Genomic DNA, 27,058 nt, shown 5'->3' with positions numbered 1-27,058 from the left:
CGTTTGACAGAAAACCGAAGGGAAGAAACGGTAGTCGAGCAGAAATAGATCGAAAAGAAGAACAATAATAATGGTTTTATTGTTGATTTGTTCAAGGTGGTATCGGTTTGTTTTTGCTTGATCAAAGGAAACAGATACATTGATTGTGGTGGTGATTCACCAAGGTGTGGTGGCGGTTCTTCGGTGGTAGTCCTTGAAACTAAGGTGGTATTGTTGTTTAGGGTATTGATTCAAGAAGGTAAATTGTACTGAGTATTCTTTTGTTGTTGGTTTATGAATGTATTGTGATGATACACTGATTAATCCGTTTGTCATATACCAAAGATTTTATTCGACAGCTAATATTGAGCACGTACAGAAATATATAAAAAAAATTAAAAGGAGATTATGATGGCTAACAGAATTTGGTTTTATCTTCTTGTTTAGATTCTGAATTGTACAATTGAGATCACCTTCTACAGGATGAAAACGATTAGAAACGGATTCGTACAAGTTATGACTTTAATATCTCACACATTTTGTTTTACATCTAATGGAATCAACCTATATCAATTTCATACAGGAAAAGAAAGTTTGATAGAGATAGGAAAATAATCGTAAATTTATTTGATTTTTATATAAATCATACTTTTAATTAATACTTTTAATTATATTAATAATAATTAAATTTTCTAATAACATTAATAATAGATTTTATGATAATAATATTAATATTATCATTATCAAATAATACTTAAAATGATATTAATAATAAGTTATAATAATAATAATTCTAATGATAATGGTAATTATAAAAATAATGATAATAATAATCTTAATCAAAATTTTACTACTCATTATGAAATAATAATGATATTACCAATGATAACAATGATATTAGTAATAATAACAAATTTTATGTATTGACTTTCATATCTATATATCATCTATTGAAAACGATAATTTAACAAGTAGTAATATTAATATTAATGTTAATAATAATAATAGAAGTAATAATAACATTAGTATAACAATTATAATTTAAACTTGTAATTAATTTGATGTAATATTTAATAGGTATGTAATATATATTACCTAATATCTTTTATCAAATATTGAATATTTACAAATTATATATATATATATATATATATATATATATATAGCAACTTAATTATTTTGTTCCTTAGTTTACCTTTTTAATTTCAATTGATTAAATTGTATTTTATTATTTCAAATTAATTATATATACTTTTGTTTATGTTTATATATGTGTATAGATATATATACTTACTTATGTATATACACATTTATTTATATTTCTAAATATATTTATTTGTAACTAATTGTTCATGAATCGTCGAGCACAGTCAAAGGGTAAACGATTATATGAACACAGTTCAAAGTTTTTGAGACTTCAACAATACAGACTTTGCTTATCATGTCGGAATTATATAAAGATTAAGTTTAAATTTGACCGGAAATTTTCGGGTCATCACAGTACCTACCCGTTAAAGAAATTTCGTCCCGAAATTTGAGTGAGGTGGTCATGGTTAACAATAAAAATGTTTTCATGATGAATATGAGTTGATAAATAGAGTTTTATCATCATTGAGTAAGATGAATAAAACAATTTGATTATTCGAACAGTACGAATGAAGCTATCACAAAAGATTGAAATAGAAAAAGTAAAGATTCGTTTTAACTTTTGACGGAGTCAGGGTTGAATTTAGAAAATAAGGTGCGTCTTAGCTTTTGATGTTGTCTTGGTTGAAATCCGGAATTCAAGGGATTTAAAGAAAATCTTCGAAATCCAAAAGATTTGATTCTTCGGCGAGTAAGGAAATTAAGATCTCTATAATTAAATACAGTGATCTGCCTCGATTGCCCTGTCTGATATTTCCCTTATAAATTAAACTTTTTCCGTTCCATTATTTTCACCATTCCTATACTTTCTTTCTTATCTCCTACATCCAAAAGATTGTGAAAATGCTTAATCCAGTTCTAATCCTTATCCTTATCCTTACTATAGCAACAATCATTCTCCTTTTCTAACTTCCACCGGAGGAATCTGTTTTCTTCTACGTCGCCCTTGGGATTATAGTATTTTTACTTCTCCCATGTCTTTATGTTGCGATAAACATTGACCTACACAGTTTGTAATTTCTGCGTTGTTGTTGATTTTATATATATTCTCTTATATTTCAATGTCCCTGCTTCTGTCTCCTATAATCATTATCATTCGCAGTTAATGCTCTCTTCTGTTTGCTGCGAATTATACCCCTATTTACACTTCAAAGCTTCATGCTCTGTTTTCTCTTCTATCCAATCAGCACATCAAGTAATGGTTCAGAATTCGCAGGTATGGAGTTTCGAATGAACATGACTATTATTCCAAGAGAGAGCTTGTAATAGCACGATCTTGATTGATTAAATTACCAGAATATCCGGAAAGATAGATCTATCAAGAAGATATATTATTAATATGTTTGGAGATTGAGTAGAATGTAAGAGTCGTGTAAATGGAATATGATGACGGTATGTTTTGTGAATCATCACGTTCCATTAGAAACTCAGCATGAATGATGTCAAAGCTAAGGGGTATAAAATACTATTAAATTTTACTAGGAAATACTATTAAATACGATACAATTTTACACAAGATATTTATTTATTTATAGAATGGATATACTTAAACCTTGCTACAACACTTATAGGCAGTGTACCTAATCGTACAGTAGTGTAGTTTTTAGTAAGTCCGGTTCGTTTCACAGGGAAAAAAAATCTTTAAACAAAGCTTAACGCTATATTAGTTTAATTTATAAAAATACAAATATATAAATAAGTAATATTATTATTATAAAAGGGGGGTTTTTACCGTTTAATGACCGGTTTGTCGATTTTAAAACTTTAGTTGCAGTTAAAACAAAATGTAAAATATTAAATAAATAAAAGACTTAATTTAAAGCTTAAAGTAAATAACGATAATGAAATTGCAATAAATAAAAGTGCGATAAAATAAATTTGCGATAATTAAAAAGTACGATAATTAAAAGTGCAATTAAATACAATAACAATAAAAGTGCGATAATTAGAAGTGCAATTAAATATGAAATAAAAGAATTATGCTTATTTAAACTTCCGTAATCATGATGTTTGACGTGTTGATTTTAATTTTATGCCCATGGGTTAATTGTCCTTTGTCCTGGATTATTTAATATGTCCGTCTGGTTTTTGTCCATAACAGTCCATCAGTCATAAATATAAAGTGCGAGTGTCCTCGTCAAATTATCCTTATACCTGAAGTTAAATATTCCAACTAATTGGGGACTTAAACTGTAACAAGATTTTAATACTTTGTTTAATAATTACACCAGGTTATCGACTGCGTGTAACCCAAGGTTTTAATATTTTGTTAACAATTATGCCAAGTGTCCTTGTACATAATTTCACCCATGTTTTAATAATTCTAGTGACTATTAATCCATTCCCGTGTCCGGTTAAATGAACGATTATTCGTACATATAAATACCCCGCCCATCGTGTCCGATCGAGTGTATATGGTTATTTATAGGGACATCCAATTGTAAATCTTTATATTAAAATTAACAAATTATCATTTAGTTAAACAAATATAAAGCCCATTAATAGCCCATAGTCTAATTTCCACAAGTGTCGTTCTTTTGTCCAAACCCCAATTATGGTACAAAGCCCAATTACCCAATTTTAATATTTTTAGCCCAACATCATGATTACTTCGGATTAAATAAGCATAATAATAACTTAGCTACGAGACATTAAATTAAAAAGGTTGAACATAACTTACAATGATTAAAAATAGCGTAGCGTTACACGGACAGAATTTCGACTTTCACCCTTACAACATTCGCTAACATACCCTTATTATTAGAAATTAAAATTAAAATTAAAATATAAATATATATATATATATATATATATATATATATATATATATATATATATATATATATATATATTACGTATATATTGAGAGAGAGATTAAAAGATGGATATATGGTGCACCAAAGCTCGAAATTTATAGGCCTGTGAACTGAAAAAGTTGGCCATGCGATCGCATGGCTTTTGTGCCTCCAGGCCATGCGATCGCATGGTGGTAGGTGACAGCTCAAAATTCTTGTTTTCTTGTTTGTCGACGTTTTAATTAAATAAATATAATATATAAATAATTATAAGAATTATTTAAATATTAAATTATATTTATGTGCATAGTTGACTTGTAATTTTTAGTCCGTTGCGTCGAGCGTTGAGAGTTGACTCTGGTCCCGGTTCCGGATTTTCGAACGTCCTTGCGTACAATTTAATATCTTGTACTTTGCATTTTGAATCTTGTACTCTTGTAATTTCGAGACGTTTCTTATCAATAATTGGAACCTCTTTGATTGTATTTTGTACTTTTGAGCTTTTTGGTCGTTTGCATCTTCAATTTGTCGAATCTATCTTTTGTCTTCACCTTTTATTATTTAAACGAATATCACTTGTAAATAGAACAGTTGCAACTAAAAGCTTGTCTTTCTTGAGGGATAATGCTATGAAATATATGTTCGTTTTTAGCATTATCAAATATTCCCACACTTGAGCGTTGCTTGTCCTCAAGCAATATAGTCTTGAAATACTAGAATCACTTCTTTATTCTTCACACTTTATACATCAGTGATTTCTTTACGGCGGTATAAACAATGGTAGTAACGATGTGGTTTACAGTCTCACATGACTTATGAAAATTTAGATCCTTTAGGAAATTGGATCTTTATGAAAACATTTGATCTTTATGAAAATTAAATCTAGCTTTTACCCTAGATAAGTTTTCTGGAATAACCCTTCACCGGTGTTTGCAAAATATTTTTGTGGGTTTGGTGGGTTTCAGATTTGAAAATTTTAGCTCAAAACTTGCAGTTTTGTGTCACCCACTTGCTAACCTTGTATTGGGAAAGCAACACGTCCAGTTTACTTGTTCCGAATATTACCTTTCGATAAACTACCGTCCGGTTGTAAAGGAAAGCGTTGAACAAGCAACTGTTAAGGCAATGTCCCCTGGCATTCTTTTAATTATGGTCTATAACGTGTCGAACGCAATTACTATCCTTGGTAGGAGCAATAGTAAAGCTCACCCTTATGATTTTTCGATCTGGCACAAGGTCCTGTCTTTGACCATGCTATGCAATCACCGTTCTTACGGTTGACACCCGATTTGGTTCAGGTGACCTAATGAATTCCAGTTGAATTCCTAGGATTTTACGTTCAATGGTAATGAACGCATTGAAAATGTGTTTTCAGAAAACAAATCGGTTTATAATTTGATCAAAATATTTTCTCGTTCAAGCTCGAGTTTAGATATCATTGAATTCCATGAGTTTGAATTCTCAATCTTTAAGGTCAATCTCTAGGATTGAGTAATATCAGTCTTAAAAGCTGATTTTTGATCTTTAAGGAGATTATCCTTTCTGGGGATCTGATTCATTAGTCTTATCCAGCTAATTTGCACGGCGTCCCCCCATTGTACGAGATAAATCCTTCTCATGGTTAGGATAAATCTGACCACATGGCGACCCTGTTTGATGCTGAGGTCCGTGGATTTCCTGCTGATTTTAGAGATGACTTTTCTAGATTTTTCATCATCCTACAGCTGGTCTGGATGACAACTTCATGACCTAAATCAAGAAGCGCGTTTCTTTTTCGAAAGACTTTACTTCCTTTTAACGATGGAATTGATTCATCGTGTAGATCCATCTTTCTTTCAAATATATTACAGTAAATCGGGTAAAACTGTTTAGTTTAGTCCAAAGCAAAAGTATCTTCAATTATTTGTTACAGAAATATGTGACATATGTTTAAGATAACTTGGTAATTTTTCCCACACTTGGCTTTTATTTTCCTTTTTATTGTCCTCTATTCCATTTTAAATGAATTTTAACATTTTGGTTTGTTTCTCAATTTATGTCCTTTCCGAGGTAACAATAATTTTGGTGTTAACACCTAGTTTTATCGTTCATAAATATGTATAAACATGATTTTGAGTTCATTTAATTGAAAATTTTGAAAAATTTTACTAGAATTGGGTAGTCAGTATATAAGACTAGGGTTGTTCTTTATTATCAGAGAGCACTAGATTCTAATACAACTACTATGTTACTAGTATTTTTAATGGTAACCAAGTGTTTAAAGTAAAAAAAATTTAAAAATCCGAAAGAATTTAACCCCTTCTCACACTTAAGATCTTGTAATGCCCTCATTTGCAAGAAATCAGTAACAATTTAAATTATTGAGGGTGATTAGCGTAGAAAAATGATTAAATTTTACCAAAGTTTCCAAACATATTGGCGTTTGTTTGCTGAATAATAAATGGTGCACATCATTTGTTCATTCCTTCTTGTTGTTACATCACATTTGTTTTTCGTTTTGTCGTCAAAACTAGCTTTTGCTGAACTTAATGCCAGTCTTTGAAAATGCGTTGTTTTACCCTGTTTTGTACAATCGACAATATACATACATACAAATATAAACATGCATGGCAATTTGAAATGGGACTTAATATCCCACTTTCAAATCCTAAATGTGAAATATTAGTACACAATAATAATAGAAATGATAAAAATTACACAAATATATCCAATAACATAAGTTTAAACATGAATAATTAAAAAGATAAAAACATAAAAATCATAAAAATAACCAAATGGAACTAAATCAGTCTAGATATGGGTTCCAGTTCATCTCGTCAGGTGGGTTCCATTGTTGGTTATAGGTGTTCTGATAGGCTTGGTTATAGTCATACCGGTTAAAGGGTGGTCGGATATCGGGGCTGTGTGGCGGAAAATGAGCAGGTCGAGTAGGTACATAGTTATTTGGTACCTGATATGATAGCTGGCTCATGATTTGGTGCTGATGAACTAACCAGCTATCGTGTTGGCGTCGCCTATAATCCTCGTATACTCGCTCGGAGTTCCACTGCTCATATATACTATGTCTGGCCGCGTTCGTCATTGCTTCCTCATCTATACGAACGTGAACGTCAAGAATAGCATCTCGAAAGACATCCCTAATGTCTTCCGCCTCCTCCATTTCCTCGTCTGAGCCTCTCTCTACCTGAGGATGAGATCCCTCATAGGGTACTGTCTGGTTACGTCTACTTTTCAATACCTTAGCACCCACATAAACTTTTAATCCTAAGGGCTCAACCTGTTCTCTACAAAGCTGTAATGGACCTCCTTGGTTCCTATCAACACCTAAATACTCTCCAATGAGAGTAACAAAAATACCTCCTCCTATTATACTCCCGTCCTGCATTCCCTCTACCATTTTAGATAAATAAAAAGCAACACAGTAAGGGATATTGATAAAGCTTCTAGGATCCCGAATACACTTTAGGTAGAATAAATCATGTAAGGTAATTTTTTCTTTATTATGACCTCTCTGTGTAATCGAGTTAGCCAAAAATCTATAAATAATACGAAGCTCGGCTCTGTCAATATGTGTATAGGAGTGTCCTCCTGCTCGTGTAAAAACATCAAAATGTGACATACGCCTCCAAATGGCGTCAGCGTCAAAGTTGCTATCTACCTTTTCACCATAATGAATCAAGTTTGTACAATCGGGTAGTAGCAACTCACCAGGAGTATATATCTGTAAAGCCCTGGCCATGTCCAGCATGGACATTCTGTACATCCTACCGCCAAGGATAAACCTAAGAAATCTTATATCATCTATTCTAATTATATTTGTATCAAGTGATACAGTACTCATCAACTCAACACACCATTCCTTATATACAGGTCTACGAATGGTGAAAAGACGTTCCCAATCTGTAAAAGAAGAACTGCCATACCTTTGAACTAAAAGCTGTCTAACACGGTCAGCTAGATGGACCGTTTCCAAAGGAACCCAATCGATTACCCTTGGCACCTCTACATTTTTTGTTACCAATTTGAATTTGTTCCTTTGATATGTCTCGTAATCTCTCCATCTCCTATCAAATCTCAGATTAGGATGCAGAGTGTGCTCAGGAATCGTTGGGAATTCTACTGGCGGCCTCATTGGGAATACTATGAATTCATCAACAAACTGTACCGGATCATAATAAGGTATGTGCTGATCAGGCTGTTGTTGTGGTTCTTGTTTGTGTTGCATTTCTGGTTCTGGTTCTGGTGCTGGTGCTGGTCGTCTAGATGATGATGCTCCTGAACCTCCAGTATCGGCTTTCTGCAAAATACATTAAACACAAAATTTGTGCATCCAAATATGTATTAGTGTTAGCAAAATAACAACTTAAAACAATCACTATAATATGTTAAATCAAAATTAAACTTATACACATTTTCACAATTTTTCACAATTCTACACTTTTCAAATAAGCACATATGAAAATGTATACAAAGTTCATAAGCTTTTAACTCAAATAACATGTCAAAATAGTCATTACTAATAATTAAACAAGTCTCAAATGGCAATTACATCAAATTAATCAAGTTCATGAATTTTGGACTTAAAAAGTCCACTTTAATCTCCAAAAATCATGTTTAGGATCAATGTTTGGATCATTTAACTACCTAAACATGTTACACTAATCAATTTAGCAATAATTCATGATGAAAATCGGCCATAACCTGTTTATATCAAAAAGCCCCAAATTGCTCAAGAACACAAACCCTAGATTTCTAAACATTTTGAAGTTTTTGGCTTCAAATCATGTTAAATAGCATCAATCTAGGTTATACATGCATAAAATACTAACAATTCAACACTAATTACACTAGAAATTAACAAAATTGCATTAGGTAAAAAAATTGGTAATTATCACAAAAACTAGGAATTTATAGAGTTTAGGGGTGTAATTTTTACCATTTTGCTGAAGAATGAGAATCTAGGCATGATTAGAGCAAGAAAAATGACGAATTACGGTGGAAAATTGGCAAAATTTGGTGAAGATTTGAGAGAGTTTCGTGTTTGTGTGTGTGTTGTGTGGAGAAGACAGCTCGCTGCCTATTTTGATTCTGGCCTGCATTTGGTCCCCATGCGATCGCATGGGTTCCAAGTGCAAACCCCATGCGATCGCATGGGGTGCCGGCTACAGTGATTTGGCTTCTTTTTTTTTTAACCTTATACTTTATAAAACATAAAATTAATAAAATTTTAAAAATTTGATTTCCTTTAGGAGCGAGGGCGTTTCGGATCGTCGTCCTAGTCTGTCCCTCGACAAAATTTTAAAATTTGTCAAATCAAAGCGTGGTTTTAAAAGTAAAGATTTTTGGGTTTTTTAATATTTTTGGCATACTTTAATTCAATAAGATTAAAAATAATGATAATAAAAGTTCTCGTCCCTCCCTTGGGTAAAGCAATTTCGGTTCAATGACCTAGTCTTCAACTTACGACGAATTTTAAAAATCATATTTTTAACTTAGCAAAATAAAGTAAATTTTTGTTTTTAAATTCACACCAAACTTATATTTAAAATGCATAAAATTAAAAATTCACACCAAACTTAATTAAAAATTCATATTATAAATTCACACCAAACTTATATTATATTTTTTTTATACATACAAACTTATATTAAAAAGATTAATTTTTTCAAATATTTACAATTTTAAATAAGTGTACAATATTAAATTAATAATTATATATTAATTGTAAAAACATGGTAAAAATAAAATTAAAAATCTTTTTGGCTTTTATCCCACTTTAATCAATCAAATATTATCAAAAATATGCGCCCCTCTTTTCGGTAAAGTAATTTCGGTTCCATGACCTAATTTAACTCATGACGAATTTTTGAAATATTTTGTGTTGATTGATTAAAGATATTTATACCTTAAGAATAAACGTTAAATTTCGCAGTGATGTAATAAATTTTTGAATGATATCAATAATTTCGGTCGCCAAACCTAATTTTATTCAATACCAATTTAATACTTTATAGCGAACAAATTAGCGTTTATTATCAAAAGGTTAAAAATAAAAATAAAAACTGTACAGACTTACTTGTGAGATAGTATTCTTAGTGATACGATCTATCCCACTCATAAGATAGTCGGTTTAATTGGTTTTCCATAGCTACATAGGCGTAACCTCGAGCATTCAGTGTTTTTTCTTCTAAACATATGAACGGTCCGTCTCTGCATAAAGTAACAAATTCGGTGTTTGAATAGGTTTGATTATTTGAACATTTACCTCCATGTGACCATTTTTCGCATTTGTGACATCTTTCAAGGTGTCGTGCTCTTCTTTTCGATGCGGATTTTGATTTTCCTTTACCAAATTGTAACTTATTATCTTCGCATCTGGATTCTTTTCTTACTCCGTTCAATCTTTCTCTAATTACTGATACTAGTTCACTTGGAAGTGTGTCATTATTACGTTTAGTGATCAGAGCGTGTAGCATTAGACCATGGTTTAGTTCACAGGAAGTCTTCATTTCGTAAAAACCTAAAAAAAATAAAAATTCAGAATGGGGGGAGAAGACTAGTTCTTTAGGGTCTGCTAGGGAAAGACCATTCGGGTTCCATTTTCGAGAACTACACGAAAACAGATAATCTAACTCTAACAGAAATACATAATATCCTTTAAAGACTTGATTCTCCCCACACTTAGTTAGCTGTGGTATCGAAATTGTGATTAACTTCGTTGTCGATTTCCATTGGACTATCTATGTAGTATTTAACTCTGTGACCATTAACCTTAAATTCAATCCCATTTGAATTTATTAATTCTACTGTTCCGTATGGGAAAACTCTTTTGACTATGAATGGTCCAGACCATCTTGATTTCAATTTTCCAGGAAATAGCTTGAATCGTGAATTGAAAAGAAGAACTCTGTCTCCTTCTTTGAATTCTTTTGAACTTCTGATTCTTTTATCATGCCATTTCTTCGTTCTTTCTTTATAGATTAATAAATTTTCGTATGCTTCATGTCTTAATTCTTCTAATTCGTTTAGTTGAATTAAGAGTAGACGTCCAGCTTCATGTAAATCAAGATTACATGTCTTCAAAGCCCAAAATGCTTTGTGTTCAATTTCTACTGGAAGATGACATGCTTTTCCGTAGACGAGTTTAAAAGGTGTGGTTCCAATTGGAGTTTTGTAGGCTGTTCTAAAAGCCCAGAGTGCATCTTCCAATTTAATGGACCATTCCTTCGGATTTGATCCTACGGTTTTTTCTAGAATACGTTTTAAAGCTCGGTTGGTATTTTCAACTTGTCCATTTGTTTGTGGATGATAAGCAGTGGAGATTTTATGAGTTACTCCATATCTTTTAAGAACTTTCTCAAGTTGATTATTACAGAAATGAGTTCCCCGATCACTTATTAAAGCTTTCGGTGTTCCAAACCTTGCAAAAAGACGTTTTAAAAAGTTGACTACAACTCGTGCATCGTTAGTTGGGAGAGCTTGTGCTTCCACCCATTTAGATACATAATCAATGGCTACGAGAATATATAGATTATTATGAGATTTTGGAAATGGACCCATAAAGTCAATACCCTAAATGTCAAATACTTCACATACTTGAATGATATTTTGTGGTATTTCATCACGTTGACTTATTTTTCCGGCCCTTTGACAAGCATCACGGGATTTGCAAAGAAGGTGTGCGTCTTTGTAAATTGTAGGCCAATAGAATCCAGCATCATAAACTTTTCTTGCTATTAGTTGAGGCCCATAATGCCCTCCTGTTGGTCCTGTGTGACAATGGTTTAAAATTTTACTAGCTTCATCTCCGAATACACATCGGCGTATTATTCCATCTGGACAACTTTTAAACAGATGTGGATCTTCCCAGAAATAGTTTTTTATATCACTAAAGAATTTCTTTCATTTTTGATACGACAATCCTTTTTCAAGGAAACCACAAACTAAGTAGTTTGCATAGTCTGCAAACCATGGAATTTCATTATAATCTATCTTCAATAGATATTCATCAGGAAAGTTGTCTTGTATGGCCGATTCATTTAGAACTTCTAAGTCGGGATTTTCAAGACGAGAAAGATGATCAGCGGCGAGATTTTCTGCTCCTCTTTTATCTCGGATTTCAATATCGAACTCTTGTAAGAGTAAGATCCAACGGATTAATCTTGGTTTGGCATCTTGTTTCGAAAATAGATATCTAAGAGCAGAATGGTCGGTATAGACCACCGTTTTTGCTAGAACGAGATATGAACGAAATTTGTCAAAAGCAAAGACAATAGCAAGGAGTTCTTTTTCAGTAGTTGTGTAATTTGTTTGTGCTCCTTGTAACGTCTTACTAGCATAATATATAGGTTGAAATCGTTTTTCAATCCTTTGTCCTAAAACGGCTCCCATTACAAAATCACTTGCATCGCACATAAGTTTAAACGGTAGATTCCAATTTGGTGTTATCATGATCGGCGCATTAGTGAGTTTCTCTTTAAGAATATTAAAAGATTTGATACATTCATCTTAAAAGATGAATGGAGCATCCTTTTCTAGGAGTTTATTCATAGGAGTGGCAATTTTAGAAAAATCTTTTATGAAACGTCGGTAAAAACCGGCATGCCCTAGAAAACTCCTAACTCCTCTAACATTGGTGGGATGTGGAAGTTTAGCAATTACATCTACTTTAGCTCTATCCACTTCAATTCCTTCTTTTGAAATTTTATGTCCAAGAACGATGCCTTCTTTAACCATGAAATGGCATTTCTCCCAATTAAGTACTAGATTTGATTGTTCGCATCTAATAAGCATTCGTTCAAGATTAGCTAGACATGATTCAAATGTATCACCGAAGAATAAAAAGTCATCCATGAAAACTTCCATGCATTCTTCTATCATGTCATGAAAAAATGCCATCATGCACCTTTGAAAGGTTGCAGGGGCGTTGCAAAGTCCAAATGGCATGCGTTTGTAAGCAAAAGTACCATAAGGGCACGTGAACGTGGTTTTCTCTTGGTCCTCGGGTGCTATTGGAATTTGAAAATATCCGGAAAAACCATCAAGAAAACAATAGTAACTGTTTCCAGCTAATCTTTCCAACATTTGATCAATGAAAGGTAAGGGAAAGTGATCTTTTCTGGTGGCGTCATTTAATTTTCTATAATCAATACAAACACGCCATCCTGTTACAGTCCTAGTAGGAATAAGTTCATTTTTCTCATTTGTAATGACAGTCATGCCACCCTTCTTAGGCACGCATTGAACTGGGCTTACCCATGGACTATCAGAAATTGGATAAATTAAACCTGCATCTAGCAGTTTAATTATTTCTTTTTTAACAACATCTTGCATATTAGGATTTAGTCTTCGTTGGCGTTGCACATACGTTTTATGACCTTCTTCCATAAGGATTTTATGTGTGCAATACAAAGGACTTATTCCTTTAATATCATGAATCTTCCATGCAATGGCTGGTTTATGAGCTTTCAACACAGAAATGAGTTGAGATTTTTCATTTTCAGTAAGAGAAGATGATATTATTACAGGTAATTCAGATTCACCATGTAAATAAGCGTATTCCAAATGGTTTGGAAGTGGCTTTAACTCTAATTTCGGAGGTTCTTCTATCGATGATTTATATCGATATCTGTCTTCTTCTTTTAGCATTTGAATTTCTTCTGTTGTTGGTTCATATCCATTAGCCATTAGTGTAGCTAACATTTCAGCTTCATCAATTGGTTCAGTTCCTTCTCCTAAAGATAATTCTCCTGTTCCTTGTAATTCTGGAAATTCTTCTAACAATTCTGCATGTGAATCTATAGTTTGAATATAATAGCATGTATCATCTGCAGATTGCGGTTGTTGCATTGCTCTATCAACTGAAAAGGTAACACTCTCGTCCTCTATACTTAGGGTCAGTTTCTTACCAAACACGTCTATCATTGCTTTAGCCGTGTTTAAGAATGGTCTTCCTAATATGAGAGGAACTTGAGAATCTTCTTCCATGTCCAGAACAACAAAATCTACTGGAAATACTAAAGTACCAACTTTTAATAGCATGTTCTCCATTATCCCTCTAGGATATTTTATTGATCGATCGGCTAGTTGTATACTTATTCTTGTTGGTTTCAATTCTCCAAGGTCTAGTTTAGCGTATAATGAATACAGCATTAAATTTATACTAGCACCTAAGTCTGCCAATGCTTCTATTGAACTAAGACTACCTAAAAAACATGGAATTGTGAAACTTCCTGGATCATATAGTTTTTCTGGTATCTTATTCAACAGCACTGCTGAACAATTAGCATTCATAGTAACGGCCGAGAGTTCTTCCATTTTCTTTCTATTTGATATTAGATCTTTCAAGAATTTAGCATATCTAGGCATTCTTGAAATTACATCAATGAAAGGAAGATTTACATTTATCTGTTTAAACATATCCAAGAATTTGAATTGCTCGGCTTCAAGTTTCTATTTTTTCATTTTACTCGGGTAAGGAAGTGGTGGTTGGTATGGTTTAACATAAGGTTTAGCCTTAACTGTGTTATCTTCATTAATCTTTTCAACTACCGGTTCTTTTTCCTTATCTTGATCAGGTTGTGGTTCTTGTGGAGTAGGAATAGTTTCATCAGAAGTTACAGGTATTTCAGGTGGTTTAAGTGTTGTACCACTTTTTGTGGTAATGGCTTTAGCTGTTTCATTCCGGGGGTTTGCATTTGTATCACTAGGTAAACTTCCCGGTTTTCTTTCACCTATTAACTTTGCTAGGTTACTTACTTCTTGTTCCAAATTTTGAATAGAAGCTTGTTGATTTCTAAATGCTTGAGCATTTTGTTCATTCGTTTGTTTCTGAGATGTGAAAAACTGCGTTTGAGTTTCAACTAGCTTCGTCATCATATCTTCTAAATTCGGCTTTTTATCATCGGTTTGTGGTGGTTTGTTTTGAAAATTAGGTCTTTGCTGGTTGTAAGTATTGTTGGATACTTGTTGATTACTAGGACCTTGTTGGTTGTTGTATGGAACATTTCGGTTATAATTCTGGTTTTGATTGTAAATCGGTCTTGGCAGTTGATAATTATTCTGATAATTATTTCCAGGCCTTTGGTTTATGTATGAAATATTCTCTCTTTGTTCCATTGTTAATTCAATACTGAGACAATCTTTTGTCAAATGTGATCCTCCACACTGCTCACAACTAATTCGTATTGAGTGGATATCTTTAGTCATCTTTTCCATACGTCTCTCGACAGCATCAATCTTTGCTGAAATGGAATCTAAGTCATGGCTAGAATCGGCTCTAGCTGCTTTAGATGATCTAACGATATCTTTTTCTTGATGCCACTCATGTGAATGGGAAGCAGTGTTATCAATAATTTTGTAAGCATCAGTTTCGGTTTTCTTCATAATAGAACCACCAGCTGCTATATCGATGTCTTTCCTTGTAGTGATGTCGCATCCTTGGTAGAATATTTGTACTATTTGACAGGTGTCTAAACCTTGTTGCGGACATCCTCTTAATAACTTTCCAAATCTTGTCCATGCCTCATATAGAGTTTCATTTGGTTTCTGTGTGAACGTAACAATTTCTCCTTGAAGTCTTACGGCTTTAGATGCCGGAAAGAATTGTTTAAGAAATTTTTCAACTAAAACGTCTCATGTATCAATCGCCCCTTCAGGTAACGATTCCAACCAATCTTTGGCTTCTCCCTTTAAAGTCCAGGGAAATAACATGAGATATATCTGTTCATCCTCAACTTCTCTTATTTTAAATAGTGTGCAGATCCTATTAAAGGTACGAAGATGTTCATTTAGATCTTCCTTCGGCGCACCACTAAATTGGCATTGATTAGTCACCATGTGTAGAATTTGTCCTTTCATTTCATAATCTGGCGCATTAATGTCTCGATGAGTAATTGAGTGACCTTGGCCAGTGCGTTTAGCTCTCATTCGGTCTTCCATACTTAAAGGTTCTGTTACTTCCATAATTGAATTTGTTGAATCTGAATCACTAGAGGATTCTGATTTAATGGTTCGTTCCTCAACAATCTCTGTTTGAATGATTGGTGGTTCCGGAGGAAAATTTAATGGTTCAGGATCTATGAATTGTCCCTGAATATTCTCCGGATTCTCAATTGTGAGGTCGGGTTCAAAAAATGGATTATCGGAAATTTGAACTGGAGTACTTGGTCGACTGGATGACGATTCTAAAGAAAAATCAACGGCGGTAATATTAGCTAAATGTCTTGATCTAGTTACAGGTGGTGAACGTACAAAAGGTGGTGAACGTCTTGCTCGGTACATTCACTGAATATCCTATTAGTTTTTAAAAAGGAAAGAAAAATTATATAAGTTATCCAATTAATAGACTTTTCTGATTTTGCCCACGTTTCGAATAGCCAAAAGATGTAGCAGAGGGGCATGATTCATTTGGTCTCAATATAATTGAGTACTGTTTGGCTCCAATAACCCGGTCCACGTACAAATCCAACTATTACTACGAACCAGAAAATTTTGATGTCTATCAATTTAACCACTTAAAATAAATTTTCGTAATTTTAAGAAATTTAGATAAGAAGTAGAATAAAAATCTATGTCCTAAAACTAGAATAGCGAGAAATAAGAAAGAAAAAGAGCGCGTCGAAAAAAGGTCGAAAAAGAAAAGAATTGAAAAATAAAAGGCGTCGAAAAATAAGAAAGAAAAAGAGTGACTTATAAAACTTTAAAATACTCGACTAACCCAACCTTATTACTATCACTAACTTAAAATTAAAATTGCAAATTGAGATTACTAATTGGAGTGATAATTGATACATAGGTAAAAGGCGTCGAAAAATAAAAATAAGAAAGTAGCGCGTTGAAACTTAAAACGGAACTAAAAACTAAAATCTAAAAGTTGCGTCTAAAAATATAAAAGCTTACAAGTAAAACTATATCCCAAATGGCAATAACTTAAAAAGAAACTAAAACTTAAAAAGGCGTCGCAAAATTCTAAAGCACCTAAATCTTAGTCTAAAGAAAAAGCACTTAAGGGATTTTACGGCAAAGCCTAAAAATCTAAAAATAAAATTAACTATGGCAAAAACTATATTTAAAACTAATTATGAGCGAAAAACACAAATATTACGCTAAAATAATTAAAAAGGGACAAAATATAAAAATATACTAAAAGTTGTAAAAAGTACAATTTTTATAAAAATATTATTTTTATATTATTTATTTTATAAAACTATTAATTTTATAAATTATTAAAACTAATTAAACATAAAAATACAAATTAAATAAACTAAACTAAATTAACTAATAAAATACTAAACCCTAATTAGGGTTTAAGTATAATTAATAATAATACTTCGTAATGATTACTGAATTGGTCAACCCTGGCGTGTCTGCAGGGCTCATGCGATCGCATGAGTTCTAAGTTACCCGGCCATGCGATCGCATGGGCTAGGGTTTCGGGCCAGACACTGGGCTGCTACAGTACTTGGACTCGAGTGTATTTATTTTTATTTTTTTTTCTGTTTTGCTGTTTTAATAAAAAATTATGTAATATATTTATATAAATTAAATAAAACTTATTTTTTTATAAAATAAAGATAAAGAAAAATTTTTTTATATAACTTACAAACTCTTAAAAATATTTATATTTTTGTTTTTCTTTTTATATTTTCGAATATTTAAAACGTATTTTTATAAAAGCGTATTTTTTTAAAGTAAACTAAAAATAAAAATCTTTTTTTTTATATTTAGCGTTGCGCTTCCGGCTTTTAAGCTAGATTTTGTTCCCCGGCAGCGGCGCCAAAAATACTTGAAGTCAAAGCTAAGGGGTATAAAATACTATTAAATTTTACTAGGAAATACTATTAAATACGATACAATTTTACACAAGATATTTATTTATTTATAGAATGGATATACTTAAACCTTGCTACAACACTTATAGGCAGTGTACCTAATCGTACAGTAGTGTAGTTTTTAGTAAGTCCGGTTCGTTCCACAGGGAAAAAAAAATCTTTAAACAAAGCTTAACGCTATATTAGTTTAATTTATAAAAATACAAATATATAAATAAGTAATATTATTATTATAAAAGGGGGGTTTTTACCGTTTAATGACCGGTTTGTCGATTTTAAAACTTTAGTTGCAGTTAAAACAAAATGTAAAATATTAAATAAATAAAAGACTTAATTTAAAGCGTAAAGTAAATAACGATAATGAAATTGCGATAAATAAAAGTGCGATAAAATAAACTTGCGATAATTAAAAAGTACGATAATTAAAAGTGCAATTAAATACAATAACAATAAAAGTGCGATGATTAGAAGTACAATTAAATATAAAATAAAGGAAATTAAATATGAAATAAAAGAATTATGCTTATTTAAACTTCCGTAATCATGATGTTTGACGTGTTGATTTTAATTTTATGCCCATGGGTTAATTGTCCTTTGTCCTGGATTATTTAATATGTCCGTCTGGTTTTTGTCCATAACAGTCCATCAGTCATAAATATAAAGTGCGAGTGTCCTCGTCAAATTATCCTTATACCTGAAGTTAAATATTCCAACTAATTGGGGACTTAAACTGTAACAAGATTTTAATACTTTGTTTAATAATTACACCAGGTTATCGACTGCGTGTAACCCAAGGTTTTAATACTTTGTTAACAATTATGCCAAGTGTCCTTGTACATAATTTCACCCCTGTTTTAATAATTCTAGTGACTATTAATCCATTCCCGTGTCCGGTTAAATGAACAATTATTCGTACATATAAATACCCCGCCCATCGTGTCCGATCGAGTGTATATGGTTATTTATAGGGACATCCAATTGTAAATCTTTATATTAAAATTAACAAATTATCATTTAGTTAAACAAATATAAAGCCCATTAATAGCCCATAGTCTAATTTCCACAAGTGTCGTTCTTTTGTCCAAACCCCAATTATGGTACAAAGCCCAATTACCCAATTTTAATATTTTTAGCCCAACATCATGATTACTTCAGATTAAATAAGCATAATAATAACTTAGCTACGAGACATTAAATTAAAAAGGTTGAACATAACTTACAATGATTAAAAATAGCATAGCGTTACACGGACAGACTTTCGACTTACACCCTTACAAAATTCGCTAACATACCCTTATTATTAGAAATTAAAATTAAAATTAAAATTAAAATATAAATATATATATATATTACGTATATATTGAGAGAGAGATTAAAAGATGGATATATGGTGCACCAAAGCTCGAAATTTATAGGCCTGTGAACTGAAAAAGTTGGCCATGCGATCGCATGGCTTTTGTGCCTCCAGGCCATGCGATCGCATGGTGGTAGGTGACAGCTCAAAATTCTTGTTTTCTTGTTTGTCGACGTTTTAATTAAATAAATATAATATATAAATAATTATAAGAATTATTTAAATATTATATTATATTTATGTGCATATTTGACTTGTAATTTTTAGTCCGTTGCGTTGAGAGTTGACTCTGGTCCCGGTTCAGGATTTTCGAACGTCCTTGCGTACAATTTAATATCTTGTACTTTGCGTTTTGAATCTTGTACTCTTGTAATTTCGAGACGTTTCTTATCAATAATTGGAACCTCTTTGATTGTATTTTGTACTTTTGAGCTTTTTGGTCGTTTGCGTCTTCAATTTGTCGAATCTGTCTTTTGTCTTCACCTTTTATTATTTAAACGAATATCACTTGTAAATAGAACAGTTGCAACTAAAAGCTTGTCTTTCTTGAGGGATAATGCTATGAAATATATGTTCGTTTTTAGCATTATCAATGAATTACTGTAATATAATCACGTTGATCAAGTGTCATTATATTATACTAACTCATGCATCAGTTCCCAACATTACTTCAATAACATTCATATTTTAAGCTCGAAAGTTTACAGAATATAGAAACTAACGGCTTCTATATGATGTAATACTGATAGCACGAAGAGATTAATGATTTCAGATAAGAATAGTTATAAAAATATCTCCAGAAATATGGAGGATATTTATAATGAAAGATACGATAATATCTCGGAATATCTAAGATCAGAGGATGATAGAAACTATTGTCTGCAATGGTTTAGAGTAAGGAGCAAGATATTCACTAAAGACTTTAGCAGACATTGAATCATTTGGATTCTTTGAAGTCAAACTTATTCTTTGTGATTTGTCCACGCTTTCTTCATAGTTTCGCATAATCTGTTTTTCGGTACTAAATTTTCTATTGAATGTTTCCAATATAATGATACACAGGAAGTACGAAGAGGTATATAATTTCAGACGAGAATATTTATGAAAAATATCCTCAGAAATATCGAAGATATTGATGATGATATTTTGGAATTTCTAAGTTCGATGGTTGATGGAGAAAGATTTTCCGCAAGATTTTAGCATGACTTCGGAGCAAGATATCCTCTAAAGATTTCAACGGATCCAGAATTACCTGAATCCTTTGAATATAGGGTTTGGTCCTTGTATTTGTCCTTGGTCTCCTTCATGGGTAGCTCAATCTGTTTTTCAATACCCAATTTTCTATCAAGCGTTCCTAACACTCCTTTCTTTATCATCAAACTTTTGGCCGTTTAGACCATCTACCATTTTTCTGTTTCCTCTGCGTTTAATGCTATGATATCTGAATCATCGGTTATTAATCCGAGGTGGTTTCAGAAGAATTGTGTTTTTAGATGATTAAACGCTGATGGTAATATGGTAGAATATGAAAGGTTCCCTGGTAACAATAAAAGAGCACGCGTATATATCAACGTTATAATAAGGTTGTTTCGTACAAAAAGTCGAAGTTGTCTTGCTGGAGCTGTGACAAAATTGGCTATTTTGAAGAAGAACTGCAAAGTTATTTTGGGTAATAATAACACTAAAGAAATTAGCACAGTTATGTGTTAAACGTTTACTCAGTTTCCAAGAGTTTTTCAAGTGCATAACTATATGCATCAATCTTTTCTTCCGTAGAAGAAGTGCGGTTGGTTCATCCTATCGATTGAGGTGTTTTCAAGAATCATGAAAGGTTTGAACGCAGATTGTAATCGTCAAGATACAAATGAGGTTTAGGGTGAAATCAAGTGGCAAACTTGAAGAATTGTTTAGTTTCATATGTTATAATCCTTATTTTTATTCATTTTTAATTGTCAAATCTTGATAGTCCACAGTTAACAGTCCAATAATTCATATATAGTTATATATATAATATTCAAATTAATTAATAAATATCGTGACCCGTGTACATGTCTCAGACTCAATCACAACTCAAAGTATATATATTATTTGAGAATCAACCTCAACCCTGTATAGAGAACTCGATCATTACTGCATATAGAGTGTCTATGGTGATTCCAAATAATATATATAGATGCGTCGATATGATATGTCAAAACCTTGTATACGTGTCCCGATATTTAAAGTGCGTAAAATAAATAACAGAAATTAAATGACGATAAATTAAATTGCGATAATTAAATTGTGATAAATAAACTGCTATAAATAAAATGTAGTCAGTTAGCTAGGAACAGTTAGCTAGGATCTTGTTAGCGTGGTTTCTTAACAAAATTTCATATTGTTAATTAGTCTGTTTCTAATCAATTTTTATTTTGTTCAATATTTCTTCATTATGCCACTTGTTAGATTCTGGTAAGTCAAAATCCAAATATGAAATTGAATTTGAATGAAAATGGTTATTCTGTAGTGAACGGATTCGTATATCGGTAGATGTAAGTAGGATAGTAAATGACTGTTGAATCAGATTCGAAGAATGTACAGTGTATCTTATTAATGTGAAATCTAAATATTTCTCGGGTATTACCTACCCGTTAAAATATTTTCACCATTAATTGTTTATACAAAAGAATTTTTAATTACAATCTTTATGAAAAGGTACTTACATATATATTCTCTTCAGATGTAATCATGGATTTAATGAGTTAATATGATATTAAACTCATTTGATTTTCAGTTTGAGCTAGAATAAATAATCTCTAAAACTTTTAGAAACCGCATATTCTTCGCAGAATATTTCTTCAATGAAGTTATAAATTAGTACTTCATCGTTCATTGTTGTTGGTACTCCTTGATATCTATGGTGCTATGACGTTGATGTTCGTGTGACAGATGGTGAAGTTGAGATTTGCGATGCTGTTGTTGTTGGTGGTGGTAATGGTACTGTTGGCGTGGATGATGGTGGTACTGGTTATGCTGCTGGTGCTGCTGCTGGTGTTTGTAACCTTCGCACCATATTCTCTAAAGCCGTTACCCGAGCGTAAAGTTCGTTGACTTCTTCTATTACACCGGGGTGATTGTCGATTTGGACGAGCGGATAAATATAATCTAGAATTTGGTATAGTATATAATCGTGACGAGATACTCTGGAAATGAGAGAGAAAATTGTGTTTCAGACAGGTTCGCCGGTAAGTGCTTCAGGTTCTTCGCTATGAGGGCAATGTGGGGGATGGAAAGGATCGCCTTCTTCTTATCTCCAGTGATTGAGGAGGCTACGAACCCATCCCCAATTCATCCAGAATAGATGATGACTGATTGGTTGATCCATTCCGGTCACACTACTTTCGGAGCTTGAGTGGGATTTCATTTCGGAATCAGAGTGACTTGAACTAGTGATGAATTCCATTTCGTACGATTGGATAAAGGATTTTCGATATGAAAAGAATTTCGGCTATCGGATGGTATTCTAATTATATAGAATATCCATATATATAGAATAAAAGTTTCGTAGATTACGGAGGAATTTATGGGATACGTCAGGTAAAGTTTACAGTAATAAATACGATAAGATATGATTCAGCAGATACGCTAAGATATGAATTTTGTCTATACACTATTCATGCAATCAATGCAGCAAGACGTGTCTAGACTAGGAATGATAAGCAGGTAATGTTTCGACACAAAATGTTAAGCAAAACTTTTGACATGCAGACACGGTCGAAGTCCAGACTCACTAATGTATCCTAACGACTTATCAGTTAGACACACTAATGCAGACCTAGTTCGCTAAGACCACCGCTCTGATACCAACTGTAGAGACCCGTCCTAATCCATCCGGACGAAGTCCATATTGATTGTAAACGATTCACAACAGTTGATTACATCACGAGGTACTTGACCTCTATATGATACATTTTACAAACATTGCATTCGTTTTTGAAAAGACAATCTTTCATTACATCGAAAGTTGACAACATGCATACCATTTCGTAATATATCTTACTATAATTGACTTAATAATAATCTTGATGAACTCGACGACTCGAATAAAACGTCTTTTGAAATATGTCATGAATGACTCCAAGTAATATCTTTAAAATGAGCAAATGCAGAGCGGAAGATTTCTTTCGTACCTGAGAATAAACATGCTTTAAAGTGTCAACCAAAAGGTTGGTGAGTTCATTAGTTTATCATAAACGATCATTTCCATTAATTCAATAGACCACAAGATTTTCATTTCTCATAAATATACGTCTCATAAATAGAGACAAAAATATCATTCATATGGTGAACACCTGGTAACTGACATTCACAAAATGCATATAAGAATATCCCCATCATTCCGGGATCCTCCTTTGGACATGATATAAATTTCGAAGTACTAAAGCATCCGGTTCTTTAGATGGGGCTTGTTGGGCCCGATAGATCTATCTTTAGAGTTCGCGTTAATTAGAGTGTCTGTTCCCTAATTCTTAGATTACCAGACTTAATAAAAAGGGGCATATTCGGTTTAATAATCCAGCCATAGAATGTAGTTTTAAGTACTTGTGTCTATTTCGTAAAACAGTTATAAAAGCAGCGCATGTATTCTCAGTCCCAAAATATATATTGCGAAAGTATTTAAAAAGGGATTAATGAAACTCACCTAGTGTATTTTGTAGTAAAATACATAGAACGACATTGAACAAGTATAGGGTTGGCCTCGGATTCACGAACCTATATCATTTGTATATTTATTAATATTCATAGTTGTAATTGAACACACACACACACACACATATATATATTAGTTATATCATCTTTATGTTATTATTTTATATATACTTTATATGTTCATTTTATATATACAAATATTAAATTTTTATTTTGTTATATGTGTTAAATATTTATATTTATGTATGTATTTCATTTGTTTATCGAAACAGTGGTTCAAATTACACTAAATTAAAATTAGTAAGAATAATGATAATAACTTTAATAATATATTTATGTTAATTTTAACTCTATTAGTGATAATAACAACGATATTAATAATAATACAAATATAAATTTTATGGTTAATGATCATTATGATATAGATTTTAGGAATTTCATAATAATAATACTCGTGATAATATAATTAATAATATTTATGTTATTATTAACAATTCTAATATTTGTAAAAAGATACTAATACTAATATTTGCGAAAATAATTATAATTTTATTTTATTTTTATTATAATAATCCTAATCATAATCATAATAATAATAAAAATACAACTATTAGTGATATATAATAGTAATCTTCATACGTGTATGCATATCCTAATTTTTATCATAATGCTTATATTTGTAAAGATAACAATAATTATGTTACCAATAATAACAATATTGATAATTATATTAATGATGATCTTAAAAATAATAATACTAATAATAATGATTCTAATACTTCATGAAAATAATAATAATAATAACAATATTACTAAGTGTAATAATAATAATAACAATCATCTTAATAACAACTCTAATAATAATCTAATAATAATAATAATAATAATAATAATAATAATAATACTAATAATAATAATAATAATAATAATAATAATAATAATAATAATAATAATAATAATAATAATAATAATAATAATAATAATAATAATAATAATAATAATAATAATAATTAAAATAAAAGTAATAAAAATATACCCTTGAAGCTTTTTGTAAAAAGGATTTGCCCGCAATGAGGCTCGAACTCGCGACCTCTCGTTCCTCACAAACATCACAAACCATCACGCTGTTCATTTCATTTCTGTTTTAACTACACCTTAATTCTTATATCCTGTATTATTCTGTTTTCTACTTCTCTTTCTTCTTTTAAGAAAAAAAAATATACAACAATACCAGGATTGAACCTGTGACCTCCTTTTGAGTCATCAACACCCTAACCATTGAACCATTGTTTGATTTTCTGTTATAATCTCTAACCCATATCAATATAACTCGTTCCTGTTTCGTTTAACTTCTTAAACCAAATCATATAACCCACCAACTATCATGGCCCAAGTTGGAATTAAAAATTGGTTTTTGGTTCCTGCATTTGTTCGATCAGGAAAAAGAAACACACATGGGGTCTTTGGTGAGATGTGGGGTTATTCTTTTTGGATTCATCAAAACCGTTCCAATTTGTCCCCTCACTTTTCCTTTTTCGTGAGCATCCCATACTAATTATCATCATGTTTCTTTATTCTTGTTCTTATCAAATGGGATTATATGCTAACAATTGGGATTATTATATGGGTGAGTGGAACTTTCGGTAGTGGTAGGGTTCGAGAAAAAAAAAGAAATAGAAAGGCAACATATATGCCTCATTCATTGATTATATTTTTATTCCCTTCTTAATAGATCCCAAAACAGAAAAAAAAAATGTGGGTGCGTTGGTTTATTTGGTGTTCATGAAGATCTCATAAAAACATATATTTAAAGAGAGAGTATAGAGAGAGAGTGGACATAGGGTTATGGGTGATGAAGCAGTGATGCTATTTTAATGGTGTCTGCAGTGGTTTCAAGAAAGAAAACAGAAACGATTGTAACAGAAGGTTCGTGCAAAAAGGCATATAGTTGGGTTCGAGGATTTTGGTTGTAATGGTTGTTTACGTTTGACAGAAAACCGAAGGGAAGAAACGGTAGTCGAGCAGAAAGAGATCGAAAAGAAGAAGAATAATAATGGTTTTATTGTTGATTTGTTCAAGGTGGTATCGGTTTGTTTTTGCTTGATCAAAGGAAACAGATACATTGATTGTGGTGGTGATTCACCAAGGTGTGGTGGCGGTTCTTCGGTGGTAGTCCTTGAAAGTAAGGTGGTATTGTTGTTTAGGGTATTGATTCAAGAAGGTAAATTGTACTGAGTATTCTTTTGTTGTTGGTTTATGAATGTATTGTGATGATACACTGATTAATCCGTTTGTCATATACCAAAGATTTTATTCGACAGCTAATATTGAGCACGTACAGAAATATATAAAAAAATTAAAAGGAGATTATGATGGCTAACAGAATTTGGTTTTATCTTCTTGTTTAGATTCTGAATTGTACAATTGAGATCACCTTCTACAGGATGAAAACGATTAGAAACGGATTCGTACAAGTTATGACTTTAATATCTCACACATTTTGTTTTATATCTAATGGAATCAACCTATATCAATTTCATACAGGAAAAGAAAGTTTGATAGAGATAGGAAAATAATCGTAAATTTATTTGATTTTTATATAAATCATACTTTTAATTAATACTTTTAATTATATTAATAATAATTAAATTTTCTAATAACATTAATAATAGATTTTATGATAATAATATTAATATTATCATTATCAAATAATACTTAAAATGATATTAATAATAAGTTATAATAATAATAATTCTAATGATAATGGTAATTATAAAAATAATGATAATAATAATCTTAATCAAAATTTTACTACTCATTATGAAATAATAATGATATTACCAATGATAACAATGATATTAGTAATAATAACAAATTTTATGTATTGACTTTCATATCTATATATCATCTATTGAAAACGATAATTTAACAAGTAGTAATATTAATATTAATGTTAATAATAATAATAATAGAAGTAATAATAACATTAGTATAACAATTATAATTTAAACTTGTAATTAATTTGATGTAATATTTAATAGGTATGTAATATATATTACCTAATATCTTTTATCAAATATTGAATATTTACAAATTATATATATATATATATATATATATATATATATATATATATATATATATATATATATATATATATATATATATATATATATATATATATATATATATATATTATTACATATATACCCTTACTTATATATATATATAGATTTCATATATATATATATATAGCAACTTAA

The 27,058-nt window shown here is 31.3% G+C and overlaps 1 non-coding gene across 1 annotated transcript; it reads left to right on the top strand.

Moving 5' to 3' along the window:
* Window positions 1-15,393: 15,393 nt before the first annotated feature.
* Window positions 15,394-15,500, top strand: LOC139860740 (small nucleolar RNA R71). The gene has a single exon (XR_011763363.1). It is a non-coding gene; the product is annotated as a small nucleolar RNA R71 (small nucleolar RNA).
* Window positions 15,501-27,058: the final 11,558 nt, after the last annotated feature.

This window comes from Rutidosis leptorrhynchoides, chromosome 7, assembly GCF_046630445.1.
Source record: "Rutidosis leptorrhynchoides isolate AG116_Rl617_1_P2 chromosome 7, CSIRO_AGI_Rlap_v1, whole genome shotgun sequence".
NCBI classification, from domain to species: Eukaryota; Viridiplantae; Streptophyta; class Magnoliopsida; order Asterales; family Asteraceae; genus Rutidosis; species Rutidosis leptorrhynchoides.
The sequence above is the reverse complement of the archived record's forward strand: the minus strand, read 5'-3'. Positions and strand labels throughout refer to the sequence as shown.